Below are 19150 nucleotides of genomic sequence, written 5' to 3'. Positions count from 1 at the left end.
CAAGTATTTATAAAACATTACAACATGTGAGTAATATTCCCCATTGATTTCTCAGCACTGATGGATTGTGAAGTGGGAGACAGCCAGAAGTCCCAGTGATCCACACTGACCCTGAGCTGAGAATGAAATGAGAAAAAGTTCAATCTTCAGCAGTGAGATGCTGCAGAGAGGTAAGAGTCCTGAATCAAGGAGAGACTTTCTCATACTGCTGTTGAATCTCATTTCAAACACTCCTTGAAATCTCTGCCGAGGAATTCAGAGCTGGATAACGCCTGTAAAATCATCCTAAAAAGGAAATAGAAAACACCCATCGTGGGCTCAAACTCAAAAACTTGATATTCAGAGTTTCATGCTTTCATCGACTGATTTCACCAGGCCTGAGACAGTGTCCCCGTCCTGTCTGTTATTGGACGGTGCAGCTGTTGGCTCCACCCCAGGGGCTGAATTTGTTCTGTGAACCATGAACCAGCTTCCTCTCAAATCCCAGGTTTATCAGTAAATCCTCTGATAAAAGCCCCAAAGTGTGATATATTCCTCTCACTCATCCAGAATAAAAGTTACATCTTTTGCTCTTTTTACCTTCCAAACATTGACTTCTATTTTACTCAGCATTTATTTCTCTCTCCTTTTTATGTTGTGCATTTCCCAATAAACATTTCATTTCAATTATTTATGAGGGATGAAATGAACAGAAAAGATTTTCTGCAATGGTACCAGGGGTGTGGGACAGAGTGAATGGTTTGGATCTGGAATACACTGCCTGAGAGTGTGCTGGAGGCAGATTCAATCGTGGCTTTCAAAAGGGAATTGGATAAACACCTGAATAGAGAAAATTTGCAGGTCTACAATGAAAGGGCAGAAGAGTGGAATTAGCTGATCTGCTCTTGCAAAGAGCTGTCATGGACAAGATGGACTGAATGGACTCCTTCTGTACTGTAACCATTTGATTCCTTGATTCTAACTCTGTCAAAGTTGTTCTGAACTTGCTCTGCTCCAAGGAGCACAACCCCAGCTTTTCCAGTGTCTGCACATAACTGAAGTTATGAGGAACCATGGGAAACCCACTGTAAACCTTCCTCCAGACAGAAAGACAACTGTTCACCACCACACTGTGACCCAGCTGTTCACATGATTTGGATGTGGGGACTAAATGTAGTATTTCCAACTTTGCAGATGACACAAAACTAGGTGGGAATGTGTGTTGTGAGGAAGATGCAAAGCGGCTTCAAGGCAATTTGGACAGACTTAGTGAGTGGACAATAAAATGGCACATGAAATATAATGTGTAAAAATGTGAGGTTATCCACTTTGGTAGGAGAAACAGATGTGCAGATTATTTGTTAAATGGTAAGAGTGTGAATGTACAAAGGGGCCTGGGTGTCCTTGTCAATAAGTGACTGAAAGCTAACATGCAGGTGCAGCAAGCAATTAGGAAGGCTAATGATATGTTAGCCTCCATCACAAGAGGATTTGAGTACAGGAGTAGTGAAGTCTTGCTTCAATTGTATATAACCTTGGTTAGTCTGCAGTTTGGAATACTGTGTGAAGTTTTGTTCCCCTTACCTTAGGAAGGATATCATTGCCATCGAGGGAGTGCAACGAAGGTTCACCAGACTTGTTCCCGGGATGGCGGGACTGTCAAATGAAGAGAGATTGGGGAAACTGGGCCTGTCTTCTCCAGAGTTTTGAAGAATGAGAGGTGATCTCATTGAAACTTACAAAATATTTAAAGGACAGTCAGTGTAGATGCAGCTAAGATGTTTCCCCTGGTTGGGGAGTGGAGAACCAGGGGACGCAATTTCAAAATAAGGGGGAAGCCACTTAGCACAGAGATGTCAAAAAATGTTGTTACTCAGAGGGTTGTGAATCTTTGGAATTCTTTACCCCAGAGGGCTGTGGAAGCTCAGTCATTGAGTATGTTTAAATCAGAGATTGACAGATTTCTAAATACAAATGACATAGGGGAGATGGAGATAGTGTGGGAAAAAGGCATTGATGTGGATGATCAGTCATCATCATATTGAATGGCAGGGTGGGCTCGACGGGCTGAATGGCCTACTCCTGCTCCTATGTTCCTATCAGTCTGCAAACTTCATATGCATGCTGTCATTGTCCCTTTTATTCCATGGGCTTCAGTTTTACTGGCAGTCTAGTAAGTGACATCATCAAGAAGGTTTTCAATAAGTTAAATAAGGAGAAATTGTTTAAAGTCGCAAAAGGGTCAGTAACCAGAGGATGTATTTATCAGGTGATTGAGAAAAGAACCAGAGGTGAAATGAGGAATGATTTTTTATACAGTGATGTGTTGTGATCTGGAATGCACTGTCTGATCAGGACCAGAAAGCAGATTCAGTCGTAACTTTGAAAAGCAATTGGGATAAATACTGGAAGGAAAAATGTACAGATTACAGGAGACAGCACTGACACAATGGACCAAATGGTCTCCTTCTTTGGGTATCATTCTATGGTTTTATGAACATAATGTTGATACAATTCGCTGAGTTGGAAGGGAAGTGAACCCAGATTCCGGGTATTCTAAACACCAGACCCAAACCAAATGAACAAGCCGGTTGTTTAATCTCTGTTTTTCACACCAGCTTCTCCTCGCTCTTTCTGTGTTTCCTGCCTGGTCTGTTCCTCTGACCTTCATTCCTGCCACTCTATTGAGAATGGCCAACTCACTGAGCCTCTCACTCACACTGTCACTCCACCCCTTCACCCACTTCCAAACCTCTCTGTTGAACAGTACTTCACATCTGCTCCTCTGCTCCATTAATATAACAGGAAAACATTTTCAAACAGACATTTCCAGACAGTGAACGTTCCAGTAAGACAAGGTAAAGAGCAGATTCATTCACTTTAAATTCAGAGAGCAGCTCTCCCTGTTCAGTCTAAGGAGCAGATGTGGTTTCACTCCCATTAGTCTTAGAGACATGGGCCAGAATTTTAAGGGATCGTTGGAGACGGGAATGGAGGCCGGGGAGGGGGAGGGGGGTGTATAAAGTAGGGATGGAAGACGTTGGACCGGACTTTTCTGTCGGCGGCTGACATGGAGGGCAGACTTCGCACATCCACACGGCAAGAAGGCATTTAAAGTATTTATGAATCCAATTGTCAGCAATTTTATTCACTGGATCAAATTGAACTAATAGCACACGGGGACCACGGGGCTTCAGTGCCTCGCCTGGTTAAAGGAGGCGACTGGGAGGTGGGAGCTGAGCGTTGGCTTCACTGGGAAGCTATTGGGTGAGGCAGCGTCACTTGGCAGCAAGGGTGGAGGGGGAAAGGGCATCGGGAAACACTGTCAGGAGTGGGGGCCAATGTGCCAGCTCTGCAGGGTGAGCCACACCAGGGTGTCATGGGGGCAGTGCCACCTCATTGAGGGTGACAAGTGAGGTAAATGTGGCTGGGTGTTGTTTACTGTGAAGGCCTTGCACTCAGGGAGGGGCAACCTGTCATGGGCCTCATTCGAGGCTCTCATTGGATTCGAGGCTCCCATTGAGGAGGAGGAGGAGGAGTAGAGAGGAAGGGAGGGAGGCGCAGGCACCAGCAGGGGCACCACAGCAGCTTGGGGGCCCACAGGAGGGCCAGCCTCGAACAGGAGGCTGGAGAAGGAGGCAGAGGAACACGTCAGCCGAGGTTCAACTACCTGCAGATGTCCGAGTGACAGTGTCTCCGCAGACTGCACCTCTCCACGGAGGTCGTCACTGATCTCTCTGCCATGATGCAGCTGTGCCCCATGCGACTTGGTGGGCACCTGATGCCAGTGTCACTGAAGGTCACCGTGCCACTAAACTTCTTCACCACCAGATCATTGCGGGGATCCACTGGAGATATGTGTGGAATCTCACAGTCTGTAGTGAATCAGTGCATCAAGGAGGTCACCAATGTCCTGTTCAGGAGGGCCGGTGACTATGTGCACATTGATCCAAACAGTCAAGCTGAGAGAGTTATAGGATTCGGGGCCATCGCTGGATTCCACCAGGTGTAGGGTGTCATTTACTGCACCCATGTGACCATCAAGGCTCCTGCAGACCAGCCAGCAGCCTTCAACAGGAAGGGCTTCCACTTGCTCAGTGTGCAATTGGTCTGCGACCACTGCAAATGGATCCCATAGGTGTGTGCACAAATCCCGGGAAGCAGCCACAACGCCTGCATACCAAGGCACTCCCAGGTGCCAGAACCTTTCCGCGGCCCCATCCGCTTTCAGAGATGGATCCTTGGAGACAAGGGCTACCCACTGAGGACATGACTACTGACGTCTGTGAGGAACCCACGCACGGATGCAGAGGAGAGGTACAACACCTGCTGCGGGTCAACCCGAGCGACCATCAAGGAGGCCATTGGTCTCCTGAAGATGAGATTCAGGTGCCTAGAGCGATCCAGTGGAGCCCTTCAGTATGTCCCGGCGAGGGTCTCGCATATCGTGGTGGTTTGCTGTGCACAGCACAATCTGGCATTACAAAGGGGTGAGGTGTTGACTGGTGAGGATATCGTGGAGTGTGATGTCTCCTCTGATGATGAGGATGTGGAGGAGGATGCTGCCCAAGCAGTGCCTGATGAAGAACCTCAGGCACAGCAGGAAAGGGGCCATGAGATACACACAAGGGAGACATGAGACACCCTTATACATTCAAGTTTCCTTTGAGCCTTACCACCTTCTGGAACCACAGCAATAAAGTCTTCGCTTCAAGCAGCCCTCTTGTCGCCTCTATCCTTCTGCACTGCAGCGTCCAGGTACACATCGCACAGTGACAAGGCCGAAGCTTTGTGAACTCAGGGCTTGGTCCCTCACTTCCAGCCCCTTGGGAGGAAGGGTTTAAATGAAGTCCCAAAGGGCATCAACAATCGGAAGGAGACATAGTGAGAGAAGATCATTTCTTTCTTTCGTGTGACACCAAACGCAACCTTATCCATCTGGAATGCACATTCACTGTGAACCCTAAGTTAATCTAGGTGCTCCTCTTATATCTTTTCCGGGTGCTCCTACGTGGTGCTCCCCCTGCTCTGTCAGCTGAGATGGAGACAGGCTGCTGACCTTGCTACCCCATGGCTTGGGATGACATTGGTGGCCGTCCTCTTGCTGCCTGAGGCCTGCCGGGCCCCGGCACACTGAGGGCCTCCTGCACAGGTACAGGGACCCCCCTCTGTCATCGAGGGTGATGGAGGCAGGGACTGGCATCACTGGTGTCACTGGCAGAGGGGCTTTAGAGCTACTGTCCACACCAGGAGCACCCAGAGAGGAGAACCCAGCTGTCGCAGCCAGCTGCTCTTCCCCAGTTATAAGACACACTTGTACCTCCCTGCTGACCTGAGAGGGACGTGGACCTGGTGGAGAGCTCAGGTGCCTCGTCCTCCCTCTCGCCTTGTCACCACTGGATGAAGCTCATGGACAAAGTGATGGAGTGCAGGTCTGCGCACATCTCCGGCAGCAACTGATTGGTCGGCTGAATCTGGCTCTCCATCAGAGTCACCAATCACTCAAGGAAGGAAGCCAGACACACCCCCATCGGAGACAGTACAGCATGCAAGGCCTGGATGGACTCCTCCATCATCCGAGCTTGGGTACACATAACCTCCGGCAACTCTGCCAGATGTTGCCTGACCCCTTGCTGCAGCTGCACCATTTCCCGTGTTGCTGGTGACACCAGAGGCACGTCATCAGCCTGGGACTTAGCATGGGCCTGGCCTCCCACAGAGTCCCAACTGCCAGTGGCCTCGGCTGTCACAGCCTCCGTCAGCTGCCCGGGTCTGTCTGTGACGTGCTCACCAGCTTGTGTGCCCAAATCTAACAGCGAGTGGATACCCACCGTGTGAGGGTTTCTGTGCTGGTGGAGGGTGCAGGGGAATGATGTGACGGAGCACCCTCTGAGGCTCCCACCTCCTCCTCAGAGGTGTCCGGCTGTCCCCCAGTCTCTCCAGCTCTTCAAGCTTGTCGTTCATCCTAGCCTGCATGAAAAAACAGTGACATTGAAGGGTTAGGGTCTGCCCATCGTGACATTCCAACCACCCCGACTGTGCAGCTCCATTGATGCAGTGGTGAACAGATGAGCAGTGTGGTTCCTTTGCAGCGGATGCACCCTTGTGCCCCAGGAGATGTTCACTCACTCTCTTAGGTAGGTGTCCCTGTCTCTCCATCAGCTGTGGAGCAGCTGCCTTGCTGCCCGGCCTGTTCCATGGCCTCCTCCTCCATCGGGATGAGGACACGGAGATAAGGCACTCCACCGCCAGTCTTGACACGCTCTTTCCGATTGTGGGCTGTCTTCTCCTGCAGCCACTGTGATGAACAAAGTTAGTCTCCCAGCAGGGACAAGCCCAACATCTCTGATGGTGATAGTCCAGCAGTCCATGATAGGGACACACGTATTCCTCCTGCATGAGGCCCCCTCTCGAGGGACTGTGTGAGTTTATACAATGACTGACGTGCACCTCCCACCGAGATGCAGCCAAGCCTCAGGCAGCATGTCCTGCTGCCCTTCCCCAATGCACATGACTGGGTGGTCACTCCCTTTCCACCAAACACTCCCTCTCACTCTGCCACACGCAATGTCCAAAGGGTCCAAAGTGTTTGGAGTTCTCACCTGAGCAGCCTGGATCAGGTCATAGACCCACTTCCTGCACTGGATCCATGTCCTGGGGGTGCACCCACGGCTGCTGACTTCACCTAATATCTCCAGCCAGCTTTACTTGGTCAGGTGGGCAGGTCTTCACCTCCCATCCCTGGGAAAGAGGATCTTCCACCTTTCTCTTGCCACCTGGAGGCGAACCTGCAGGAAGGCATCACTAAACTGTGGGACCATGGTCACTGCAGGCTCGCATTCTGCTCCTTACCTATCAGGCAGCAGAGGCAGCAGAACGGTTCCTGGGGCAGCAGATGCAGCAGAACAGGTCCTGGGGCAGCAGAGGCAGCAGAATAGGTCCTGGGGCATCAGAGGCAGCAGAATGGATCCTGGGGCAGCAGAGACAGCAGAACGGGTCCTGGGGCAGCAGAGGCAGCAGAACGGATCCTGGGGCAGCAGAATGGGTCGTGGGACAGCAGAACGGATCCTGGTGCAGCAGAATGGGTCCGGGGGCAGCAGAGGCAGCAGAACGGGTCCTGGGGCAGCAGAACGGGTCCTGGGGCAGCAGAGGCAGCAGAACAGATCCTGGGGCAGCAGAGGCAGCAGAACGGGTCCTGGGGCAGCAGAGGCAGCAGAACGGGTCTTGGGGCAGCAGAGGCAGCAGAACGGATCCTGGGGCAGCAGAGGCAGCAGAACGGATCCTGGGGCAGCAGAGGCAGCAGAACGGGTTCTGGGACAGCAGAGGCAGCAGAACAGGTCCTGGGACAGCAGAGGGCTCTCAGGAAGACACTCCTTTAAACCAGGCAGCAGCGAATGCTGTCTGGCAGCCCTTTCAATGTGGTGCCAGCACCTGCCGTTGTGTCAGATGTCGGTGCCATCCGTGCCTCGTTCCCTGCCTCTGGTCCTTGTTTACATGGGCCCCACGCCTCCCCTTCATTAATTGGTCGGCTGCTCCGTGATCGGGGTCGGTCGGCCACATTTCACTCGTGTGGTGATGCCACCCGCTTCCGGTGCCTCTGCCGAGAGCCGCACCGTTAGTTTAAAATTCAGCCCATGGGATCAAGAGTGGAAAATCTCCCCTCTGATTCTCTCTACTTAAACTGATGGAGACACCAAATTAAAACTGATGAAACCAGGGATTGTATCCTGGTTCTTCAATCTAGTGTTCTCCCAACTGAGCTATTCCGGCCTCACTGTGAACTCATCTTCATTGGAGACAAATATAACTCCAGGCGGAATTTCCCCACACGTTCATTCCTCACTTCAGGGGAATGGGACCCGACTAGATCGCGGAACTCAGATTATGTTAATGTTCTGCTCTTCATATCTTAATATTATCTTGCGTTTGAGCCACTTTTAATCAGGTTCACGGACAAATTCTTCCATCATCCCTTCTCCCACATTCTCTCTCTCTCTCATTCATTCTTTATTCCTCACAGTCCAGAAAGAGTTAGGAATCAGAGCTCACTCCCAAACCCTCTGCACACAGACCTCTGTCTGTTACCCTGTTTGATCCAAGAGACCAGTCAATAAATTACACTCTCTATAAACACAGAAAGCTGCCTCAGAGTGTTGGACAGAGTTAAATACACTGAAGTCTTTTGAAAAAGGTTCATCTTACGGGTTGTTACTGAGCCCACAGAGCAGGACGGGCACAGGCTCCAGCCCAATGCCCCAGCCTGTGCTGTGTTAGCTGATGCCACCTGGTGTGATACTGAGCCACACGGAGCAGGAAAGGGCCTGGTTGTATTCATGGCCTGTGTTGAGTTAACTGATCCCACTCAGTGTGGGAGGAGCCACGCAGAACAGAATGGGCCCAGGCTCCTTCCTCAGCCTGAGGGATGATAGTTCTTCTCACACGTTGTTGTACAGAGCCGCACACAGACCAGGGAAATCTCAGGCTCCATCCCCGGCCTGTGGTATTTTACTTCATCGCACCTGGTATGGTACGGAGTCCCCAGAGCAGGAAAGGTCCAGCTTCCATCTCCGGCCTGTGCTGAATTAGCTGGTCTTACCTGGTTGGCACTGAACCACAATCAGAGAAGGAGGGGCCGAGGCTCTATGGCCTGTGGTGTGTTAGTTATTCTCATTTGGTGAGGTACTGCGCACCATATGGAGCAGGATGGGCCTGTGCTCAGTGAGCTGATCTCATCTTGTTTGGTCCTGCGACCCAGACACAGAGCAGGACAGGCCTAGGCCTGATCCTCGGCCTGTGTTCAATTAGCTGATCTCATCCAAAAGATTTTGATAAGGTTCCACACAAGAGGCCTCTCTCTAAGATTAAAGTCCCTGGTATCAGTGGTAATATATTGATCTGGATTGGGAACTGACTGGCACGACGTAGGCAGAAAGTAGTTACAGATGGATCTGGATCTGTTTGGAGACCAGTCACCAATGGCATCTCACAGGGATCGGTGTTGGTACTGTTGCTCTTTACTATTTTTATTAATGATCTGGATGTAGGTGTAGGGGGCACCATCTGTAAATTTACAGATGATTTGAAGATCTGTGCGAGTGTTTAGACTGTAGACGATACTCGACTGTTTCAGGCTGATCTTAATGTGTTGGGAGATTGGGTTCATGACTGGTAAATGATGTTTAATTTGGGTAAGTGCAGTGTTATTCATGTGGACAGGGTGAATGCTGAACATTCATACACCCTTCAGGGAAAAACATTAAAGTAGGTGGAAAAAAGAAAATAATGTTGAGCAGAGATCTGGATGTTCTAGTGCACAGATCTCTAAAGGTACAGCAGCAATGCTGTGAAGTGATAGTTGGAGCAAATAGAGGGTTGGGCTGCATTCAGAGGACAATTGAGTATAAGATGAGGCATATTCTTTCATGGGATGTGAGCGACACTGGAAAGGCCAGAATTTGTTACCCATCCCTAATTGTCCTTGACAAGGTGGCGGTGAGCTCCCTTCTCGAATTGCTGCACTCCATGTGGTGTAGGTACACCCACAGTGCTGTTAGGAAGGGAGATCCAGAATTTTGACCGAACATCAGTGAATGAACAGCGATATATTTGCAGATCAGATGGTGTGTGACTTGGAGGGGAGCTTGCACATTGTGGTGTTTCCATGCATCTGCAGCCCTTGTCCTTCAAGGTGGTGGAGGTCTTCGGTTTGGAAGGTGCTGTCTGCGGAGCCTTGGTGAGTTGCAGCAGTGCATCTGGTAGATGGTACACACTACTGCCACTGTGCGTCAGTGGTGACGGGAGTGAATGTTTAAGGTGGTGAATGGGGTGACAATCAAGGCGGCTGCTTTGTCCTGAACAGTGTCGAGTTTCTAGAGTATTGTTGGTGCTGCACTCATCCTGGTTTGTGCCTTGTAGATGGTTGACAAGTTTTGGAGAGTCAAAAATCACAAAATTATTACAGTGCAGAAGGACGCCATTCGGCCCATTGTGTCTGCATAGAATCATAGAACATAGAAAGTTTACAGCACAGGCAGGCCAAAAAACAAGCCACCCAGCTGAATCCCATTGTCCAGCATTTGGACCGTAGCCCTGCAGGTTCAGGTACTTGAGGTGCACATCCACACTCCTTTTAAATGAGCTGAGGGTTTCTGCCTCAGCTACCCTTACAGGCAGTGAGTTCCAGACTCCCACAGCCCTCTGGGTGAAAAACTCTTTCCTCATCTCCCCGCTAATTGTTCAACACATCACTTTAAATCTATGCCCCCTAGTCACTGACCTCCCTACTAAGGTAAATAGACCCTTCCCATCCATTCTATCCAGACCCCTCGCAATTTTGTACATTTCAATCAAATCTCCCCTCAGCCTCTTCTGTTCCAAGGAGAACAACCCCAGTCTATCCAATCTTTCCTCATAGCTGTATTTTTCCAGCCCGGGCAACATCCTCGTAAATCTACTCTGCAACCTCTCTCATGCAATTACATCCTTTCTGGAATGAGGTGACCAGAACTGCACACAGAACTCAAGTTGTGGCCTAACTAATGATTGATACAGTTCCAGCATAACCTCCCTGCTCTTATATTCTATACATCGGCTAATAAAGGAAAGGTTTCCATAAGCCTTCTCAACCAACTTATCAACCTGTCCTGCTACTTTCAGGGATTTGTGGATATTCACTTCAAGGTCCCTCACTTCCTCTGCACCTCTCAGCATTCACCCATTAATTGTGTATTCCTTTGCTGTGTTTGACTTCACCAAAGGCATCACCTCACACTTCTCCAAGTTGAATTCCATTTGCCACTTTTCTACCCACCTGACAAGTCCATTTCTCCAGCTCTCCCAATGAGCATTTCACCTAGTGCCTTGAGCTGAGTTACTCATCACAGAATTCCCACTATCTGATTTACTCTTGTAGCCAGAGTATTTACATGAATGGTCCAGTTCAGCTTCTGTCAATGGGAACCCCCAGGATGTTGATGGTGGGGGGATTCAGCGATGGTAATGCTGTTGATCGTCAAAGGGAGATGGTTACATTCTCTCTTGTTGGAGATGGTCATTGCCTGGTACTTATGTGGTGTGAATGTTACTTGCCACTTAGCAGCCCAAGTCTGAATGTTGTCCAGGTCTTGCTGCTTCTGGACACGGAAACCTTCAGTATCTGAGATGTCCCGAATTTGTCCTTTTATGAAAACTTGGTCAGGACTCACTTGGAATATTGTATCCAGTCTTGGTCTCCTCACATGATGGGTGATATTGAGGCTTTTGAAAGGGTGCAGAGGAGAGACATTCGACGAATTCCCAGTATAAGACATCTTGGTTATCAAGTTAGACTAAAAGAGTTGGGACCCTACACCTTAGAGAAACCTAGACTGAGGGGTGATCCGATTGAGCTTCATAAATAATGAAGGGTCCAATTTAGCATGGGAGAGGAGTCACAACTTTATATTGCAAAAGGCCAAATGGCACCCGGATCACATTAAATTTCATTTTCAGTGGTGGGTGAATGCACTAGGATGGCTGAGTGGTTAAGGCGTTGGTCTTAAGATCACATAGACATGTGTCTGCGTGGGTTCAAACCCCACTCCTGGTATAAGTGTTGACAAAATGTTGCTTATTCTGTCCCTGACTTTTGCCTTGCACCATCATCTCTTCTGTCATTTAATCACTCTTACCTTCCAACTGATCACAGTTTCCTGTTATTTGATCTGCCCCAGCACCGTTCCTTGTCTCTGCGCTTGCTTATAAACTGGTAAATCTTTGACTTAATCTCCTCTGTCCCCTGACAATGACCTTCTCATCCTTCCTGGATTGTGGTTCCTCACAGGATCCGCTGCCTTTCCGACTCCCCTCCAGGTAACTGAAGGCCCTGAGCCTTGGTCTCGCTGTATACGCTAGCTGGTAGCTGATTCCTTGAAGGTCTGCCACCGCTCAGGAGAAGCTCAAGACCCAGATCAAGCAAAGTATCAAGAGGAATGTGAACAAAGGCTCCCTGGTGCAGAGCAAGGGACAGGGAGCCTCCGGCTCCTTCAAAATCAGCAAGAAGGAAAGCCCAGGGAAAAGTGGGAAAGAAGGTGAAGAAACCAGCAGACAAGAAATCTTCAGTGAAGAAACCAGCAGACAAGAAATCTTTAGTGAAGAAAACAGCAGACAAGAAATCTTCAGTGAAGAAACCAGCAGACAAGAAATCCTTCGTTCGAAACCAGCAGACAAGAAATCTTTAGTGAAGAAACCAGCAGACAAGAAAGTGACAACAAAGAAAGTAACAGCCAAGAAAACGAGCAGCAAGGCGGCGGCAACGCCAAATAAGGCGGTGAAGAAAGCAGTGCTTCAGAAAAAGTCTCCTGCGAAGAAGGTCAAGAAAGGCAAGAGTGCGGCGGGCGGAATGGCGCTGAAGAAAGTGCAGACATGGAAGAGCAAGGTCAAGCCGAAAGCAGCGAAGGCTCAGAAAGCAGGGTCTGGAAAGAAGTGAAAGAGCGCGGGAAACTTGTAAACATCTGAACACAAAGGCTCTTCTCAGAGCCACCCACATCTCTCAGGAAAGAGCTGATTCCCTGATCAAATGATCACTGTCCCGGCCTCGCCTGCAGATGGAAATGATTTGGAGTAAATCCAGGATCCCTGGTGACTCCCCTCCACTCAGCCCTTTCCCCACTCTCTGTAATAAAACAGAGGGATATCCGGCCCTCACTCTAACTGGGGATGTGTTCGGTGCAGTCTCAGTTCACAAATTCAGGGGGAGAGTTTGTAAGACAGTAACACTGGCGGAGAAACCCCACCTCACAACTCAAACCCCAACACATGAGTTTCTCCAATCCAGCTGGAGTCGGGTGACAACAGGAGCTGGGATAGACTGTGATCAGGAATGTTAGGAATGGATTTGTTCAGGGAGGAATGTACCTGGAACCTCCAAATATAATAGTTCCTTATTTCCCCAGTTGACACATTCAGCAGTGAGAGTGAAAAGTCTCTTCACTGCTTCACATTTACTAATTGTTTGGTTCTAGATGAATAATGAGTCAGAGAGTAATGACACGATCTGAAGCCCGGCAATTCCAGAGCAGGAAGGAATTGAAGTGATGGAAAATTTCAATTTTCAGGCAACAATTTTAAAACCTCTCATTTTATGATCTGTTTTACTGTATTGACCGTCACAAAATCCTGACGCGATTTTAGGAATCGTTTTCATTTGTCAATCTGTTAACTGTAAGCGGCGGGAGGAAGGTCCGGTGCAGCAATTTAAAACGGGACAAATATCAGCTTCCTCTCTGTAAAAGGAACAAATTATCGACTAACCGCTTCTCACAGGCTTCTCGGGGACTGACAGTAACGAGCGGTTTCTGATCTTTTCTCCTGAAAGAGGCGGATAATGCTGCAGGGAGCAATGAACTGCCCTTCACTTTCTGGCTGCTAATACACCCCTGACTTTAAACAGTTCAAACAGCGACTGATGCTTCTGCCGGAAAATGAGCAGATTCACCAGAATGATCCTGGTCCATCATGGCCAAAGACATCTAGCTGGCCCGCCGCATCCGCGGGGAACGCACCTAAAACCCAGCTTCAGTAACAAGTGTAACAAGGGCTCTTTTCAGAGCCACCAAATCAGCAAAGGAAAGAGCTGCCATCTCTGTTCATCATCAAACCCATTGGATTGGAGGGGCGGTCACATGGTTTCTGTTTTGTCACATCACTTTCCCGAAAGGCCTGTGGGACTGAGAGCTGATCTGGAATTTAGAAAGCAGTATTACCGGAGACTCATTGCTGCTCAGCACAATCTCAACCCCGCTCCTGGGATCCGTTAGCTGGCATTTGGGGAAAATAAATGGATCCCAGTTTTATTTGGAAGGCATTAATGGAGCCGGGTCCGTTCACATGAGGGTTATTTACAAACATTACCCAATGAGTTCACTAATATTTGAATCCATTGGAGATCAGTACACAGGATATGTAAGGCAGCTCGGTCACTCTGACTCGAACCGTAAGTTCCCCGGGGCAGCAGACCCTGACATTGCGGGGAGAGAATCCCCGACTCCAGCCCGCCGCCGGGGGGAACAAACAGCTCTGTGTCCGGAGAATAGGGAGGGCATGGGAGAAGGCACATATTAAAGCGCTGCAGTGGACTCAGGTCCTGTGTGTGCACAACTCTCACTGATTCCGTCCTCTGGGAACAGTGCGGTCTGAACAGATCAGGTTAGCAGAGAAACACACAGCCCGAGAATGGCCTCTTCCTTCCTGCATTTACTCTGTTCCGGGAGCAGATTCTCATTGAGAAGCGGCGCTCAGATCACCAGAGAGAAAGAAAAACACAATTCAAACTGTCCAAATGAAAGACAGAGAATTAACCCAGAGACTTCCATTATTAAATTAATTCATCAGCTCCGAACCAGTTCCCGTTAATGTACTGGGATAATCTCGGGATTTATAAAATCGAAGGCAGCGAAATCTATTAAATTGTTGATTCTGACACCCTGTCGTTCAGTTCTTCACTTAACTAGAGGGGGAGATGTGTGACCAGAGAAACAGAGCGAAATCCAGAGAGGGAACTGAAAACACACCTGGACAGATGTGAAACAGGTCAATCCACTGTTACAATAACTCCATCTCTGATTCCCTCCTGACAGTAACCAGCCCTTCACAGAGACTGTGGGTGGCTCTGAAAAGAGCCTTTGGTTTATTAGATGACATTTTAGCAGCTTTACTTTTTCTGGGAGCTCTGAGCACTGGTTTTCTTGGGCAGCAGCACGGCCTGGATATTAGGCAGCACCCCGCCCTGAGCGATAGTCACCCCTCCCAGCAGCTTGTTGAGCTTCTCGTCGTTGTGGACGGCCAGCTGCAGGTGTCTGGGAATGCTGCGGGTCTTCTTGTTGTCCCGGGCCGCGTTCCCGGCCAGCTCGAGGATTTCAGCGGTCAGATACTCGAGCACAGCAGCCAGATAGACCGGGGCTCCGGCACCCACACGCTCAGCATAGTTACCCTTTCTCAGGAGCCTGTGAACACGGCCCACCGGGAACTGCAGTCCAGCCCGGGAGGAGCGAAACTTGGCCTTGGCCCGAGCTTTCCCGCCGGTCTTTCCTCTTCCAGACATTTCCACAATCTCACAAATACTTTCACAAAGAATGAATAATTTCCTGAGCATTAGTTACACATCGTAGGCAGTCAGGATGGCCGAGCGGTCTAAGTCGCTGCGTTCAGGTCGCAGTCTCGTTTGGAGGCGTGGGTTCAAATCGCACTTCTGGCAAGTTGTGTTTTGACAGCACTGGAGGCGCTTGGGAGCAGCGGGAAAAAGCAAAGAAAAAGCACGAAAGAACATGGACAAACAAAATAACAATGGACCCAAAGATGTTGCAACAAAACATTGGAGTAAGAGGCAACTCAGCAAACAGTAGGGCACATAAAAGATCAAAAATGTAACCTTTGTATCGGGGTGGAAGATGTTGCCAATATCCTTAATGAATACTTTACTGTTTTCCCGAATGTGAGGGTGAGGCAGATATTGTTATTAAGGAGGAGGAGTGTGAAGTATTGGACGTGATAACTGAAGGAGAGAGGAAGTCTTAATGGGATGAGCATCCTTGAATGTGGATAAATCACCAGGACCAGATGAAATGTACCCCAGGCTGTTGAAAGAAGCCAGGGAAGAAATAGTGGAAGGTCTGACCATCATTTTCCAATCCCTCACTGGATACAGGTGTGGTGCCAGAGGATTGGAGGTCTTGTAACGTTGCAATAAAAGCAAAATACGAGGCAGATCAAGCATGGCTGATCCTTTCGAGTAGAGAAACAGGGCTGAATTCCCTGAACCAGTGCTACAGCTTTCAGAATAGAAGGAGCCGATACAAATCTGATGGATACCAGTTAAACAAAAGAGCTGGAGGTGTTGACGTTCAGAACAGATAAAATGTGGAGGAGTGTTTGAAGCAGATGCTGTGTGGTTACTGTAGTTGTACTATGGAGTTATTTCAAGGAGGTGATTCTGAATCTAATGGATCAACGTGGACCCGTCCAAGGCAAAGGTTCTAAGCTTCCCTGTGGTCCAGCCTGGTTGAATGGAACTGAAGCAAACAAATCATCCAGAAGAGGAAAATATATGTAAGGCCATGAAAGCACAGAATTCAGATGGATGCAATACCAGATGGTATGGCAAGAGTGCAAAACAGCAACAGACTGGGGAGTAAAACTTTCCCATTGAATGAGACAAGAGAAAAGAAGGGTAATAATAGTGTCAGAGGTGAGTTGTGACACTATTCACATTCCACCTTGATCTGAATAGGACTGTTGAAGGGAGTGATTGAGATGAATAGAGGAGAAATGAAAAGAAAGGAGAAATAAACAGAAGGTCTTTTGATTTTAGAATGCTTGTTTTTGGAAATGACAGACTGTAAAGTGTATGTGTCAGAAGATATAGAGCGAAGTTGGGAATGACAAGATCACAGGAAAGTTGTGCCCTGAGACAAGGTGTGTGTTGACAGGAAAGCTGCTTTCTTTTGCACAATATATATTTTGTTCATATAATTTGTGCAATTACATTGCAAAGCAGTTCAAATTTAATATTACATAAGGTACAATACAGATCAGTTTCCTTCAATAATGTACATGATGTATCTGACTATCCCTGCCTGCACAGGTTATATTTACAACATTTACATTACACATAAAACATTGTCTGGTGCAAACAGTCCGAGGGGTTTAACACGGGTTCCAGCCCCTCACTGTTACTATGGCCGACTAGGGCCTTAGACTGCAGCCTTTCCCCATTGAGTCTCCATGGTGGCTTCCCCAAGCTTTAATGCCGTCCCACAGCACATAGTTTTGGACGTTGCAATGTGCCAGCCTGCAACACTCGGTCATGGACAGCTCTTTGCACTGGAATACCTGTCCCACGGCCGGGCTCGTTCTCAATCGAGATCATTTCAAATGAACATTTCCTAAATCCGTGCTTTCTCTCTCGCAATAAAGAGAACAGGATGTCTGGCAGATTCAGTGTGAGACAATAATACTGCCGGGTAAAGGCCGCTTTCCAACTCCAATCTTAACACAGGAGATTCCCCAAACAGCTGCAGTAAGGTGTGGTAAATTGCTGGAAGCGGATGTGTGTGGAAATGGTGATGTTACTGAGTAGGTGTCTTGGTATAGAATGGATTGTGTTTAGGTGGGAACATTACTGAGTGTTAATTGTATCGGGACCATATTTAAAAGCTCCGGCTTTCTGGAAAGCCTTGATTATGAAGGCCGAGTCTGGAAGGGTTTGTGTGGAGAGCTGTGTTTCGGTTCTACTGTTAATAAAGGGTTTGAAATTGGCAGCCCGGAGGAAACTGGAGGTGGAGCTGAAAGATGAGGGGCCGTTCTCTCTCTGTCTGTCACTCTGGGTGTGTCCTCCATCGAGCTGTCTGTTTAATCTTCACTCTTGTCTCCTCCCCTCCCTGCTCTCACTCTGCCTTTCTCAGCCAGGTCCGGGTGGCCTGTATAAAAGGGAGCCTGACGCAATCAGTCACTTTTATTGTGCACTGATTTGAGGCAAGAATCAACATGTCTGGCAGTAAACAAGAGTATGCTCCAGGCTGGCAGCATGTTAGAATCCATGAGGAAAGGCATCATCACCCTCATCGACAAGCGGAAGGGGGAGAGGACAGAAATCAGAAATTGGTGGCCCAATTTCTGCTTAATGCTGACTACAAGATTCTGTCAAAAGTCATAGCCAGTCGATTCAAGTCTGCTCTGGAATTGTGATTCACCCTGATCAGACCTATACTATACCAGGCAGGACAATCTCTGATAGCTTTGCGCTACTCAGGAATATGATCACCTATGAACGGGACAGGAGGGTGGACACCTGCCTCATCAGCCTGGACCAGGAGAAGGCTTTTGACAGGATATCGCACACTTACATGATGGATGTGCATTCCAAAATGGGGTTTGGGGAGGGAATCTGCAATTGGGTCAAACTACTCTACACAAACATCAGTAGTGCAGTCTCAATCAATGGGTGGGAATCAGAAAGTTTCCCGATCCAATCTGGAGTCAGACAGGGCTGTCCTCTCTCCCCTGTCTTGTTTGTTTGCAGTATTGAACCCTTTGCTGAGTCTATTAGGAAGAATGCGAGCATCAGAGGGGTGACACTCCCAGGCAGCGGAGGCACTCAGGTTAAAACCTCCCTGTGCATGGATGACGTCGCCGTTTTATGCTCGGATCCACTGTCTGTGCGCAGACTGATGAGCATCTGCGACCAGCTCGAACTGGCCTTGGGAGCCAATGTTAAACAGGGCAAGAGCGAGGCCATGTTCTTTGGGAACTGGGCTGACCGATCCTTTGTCCCCTGCACCGTTAGGTCAGACTACCTGAAGGTGCTGGGGATATGGTTTGGAAGGGCTGGGACGTGCACCAAAACCTGGAAGGAGCGAGTAGCCAGGGTACAACATAAGCTGAGCATGTGGGATCAGCGATCTCTCTCCATTATGGGTAAGAACCTGGTCATCAGGTGCGAGGCGCTCACATTGCTGTACGTGGCGCAGGTCTAGCCCATACCGCGTTCCTGCGCTGTGGCGATCACCTGAGCCATTTTCCGCTTCATCTGGGGATCCAAAATGGTCCGAGTCCGGAGGGACACGATGTTCAAACCTCCGGATAAGGGCGGGAAAAATGTACCCAACGTCGCCCTCATCCTTTTGGCTACCTTTGTGTGCGGCTGCATCAAGCTGTGTTTAGATCCCCAGTTTGCAAACACCAAGTGTCACTATGTGCTGAGGTTCTATCTGTCCCTGGTGTTGCAAAGGATGGGCCTGGTCATATTGCCGTGGAATGCTCCATCCAGTTGGACTGTGCCGTACTGCCTATCCTTCATGGAAAAGGTTCTGTGGAAAAACACCTTTGACCACCAATCCATCAGGCAGTGGTCTGCACGGAATATCCTCAAGGCCCTACGGGAAAAGGAGATGGTGGATCCTGTCGGATGGTCCCCTGAGCAGAAGTCCAAAGTCATTTAGCAGAATGCCTCATCACCAGAACTTTCAAACAAGCACCAAGATGTAGCCTGGCTGATGATGAGAAGAGCCCTCCCCGTCAGATCCTTCCTGCACACCCGACGTCTCACCCCATCCACACGCGGCTCTCGAGGTGGCTGCGGTGGAAAAGAGACGTTGCCCACCTCTTTCTGGAATGTGTCTTTGCAAAGCATTGTGGA

The 19150-nt window shown here is 48.9% G+C and overlaps 1 non-coding gene across 1 annotated transcript; it reads left to right on the top strand.

Moving 5' to 3' along the window:
* The first annotated feature begins 11483 nt into the window (after window positions 1-11483).
* trnal-uaa (transfer RNA leucine (anticodon UAA)) lies at window positions 11484-11566 on the top strand. Its single transcript has one exon. It is a non-coding gene; the product is annotated as a tRNA-Leu (tRNA).
* Window positions 11567-19150: the final 7584 nt, after the last annotated feature.

This window comes from Heterodontus francisci, unplaced genomic scaffold (assembly GCF_036365525.1).
Source record: "Heterodontus francisci isolate sHetFra1 unplaced genomic scaffold, sHetFra1.hap1 HAP1_SCAFFOLD_91, whole genome shotgun sequence".
NCBI classification, from domain to species: domain Eukaryota; kingdom Metazoa; phylum Chordata; class Chondrichthyes; order Heterodontiformes; family Heterodontidae; genus Heterodontus; species Heterodontus francisci.
The sequence above is the reverse complement of the archived record's forward strand: the minus strand, read 5'-3'. Positions and strand labels throughout refer to the sequence as shown.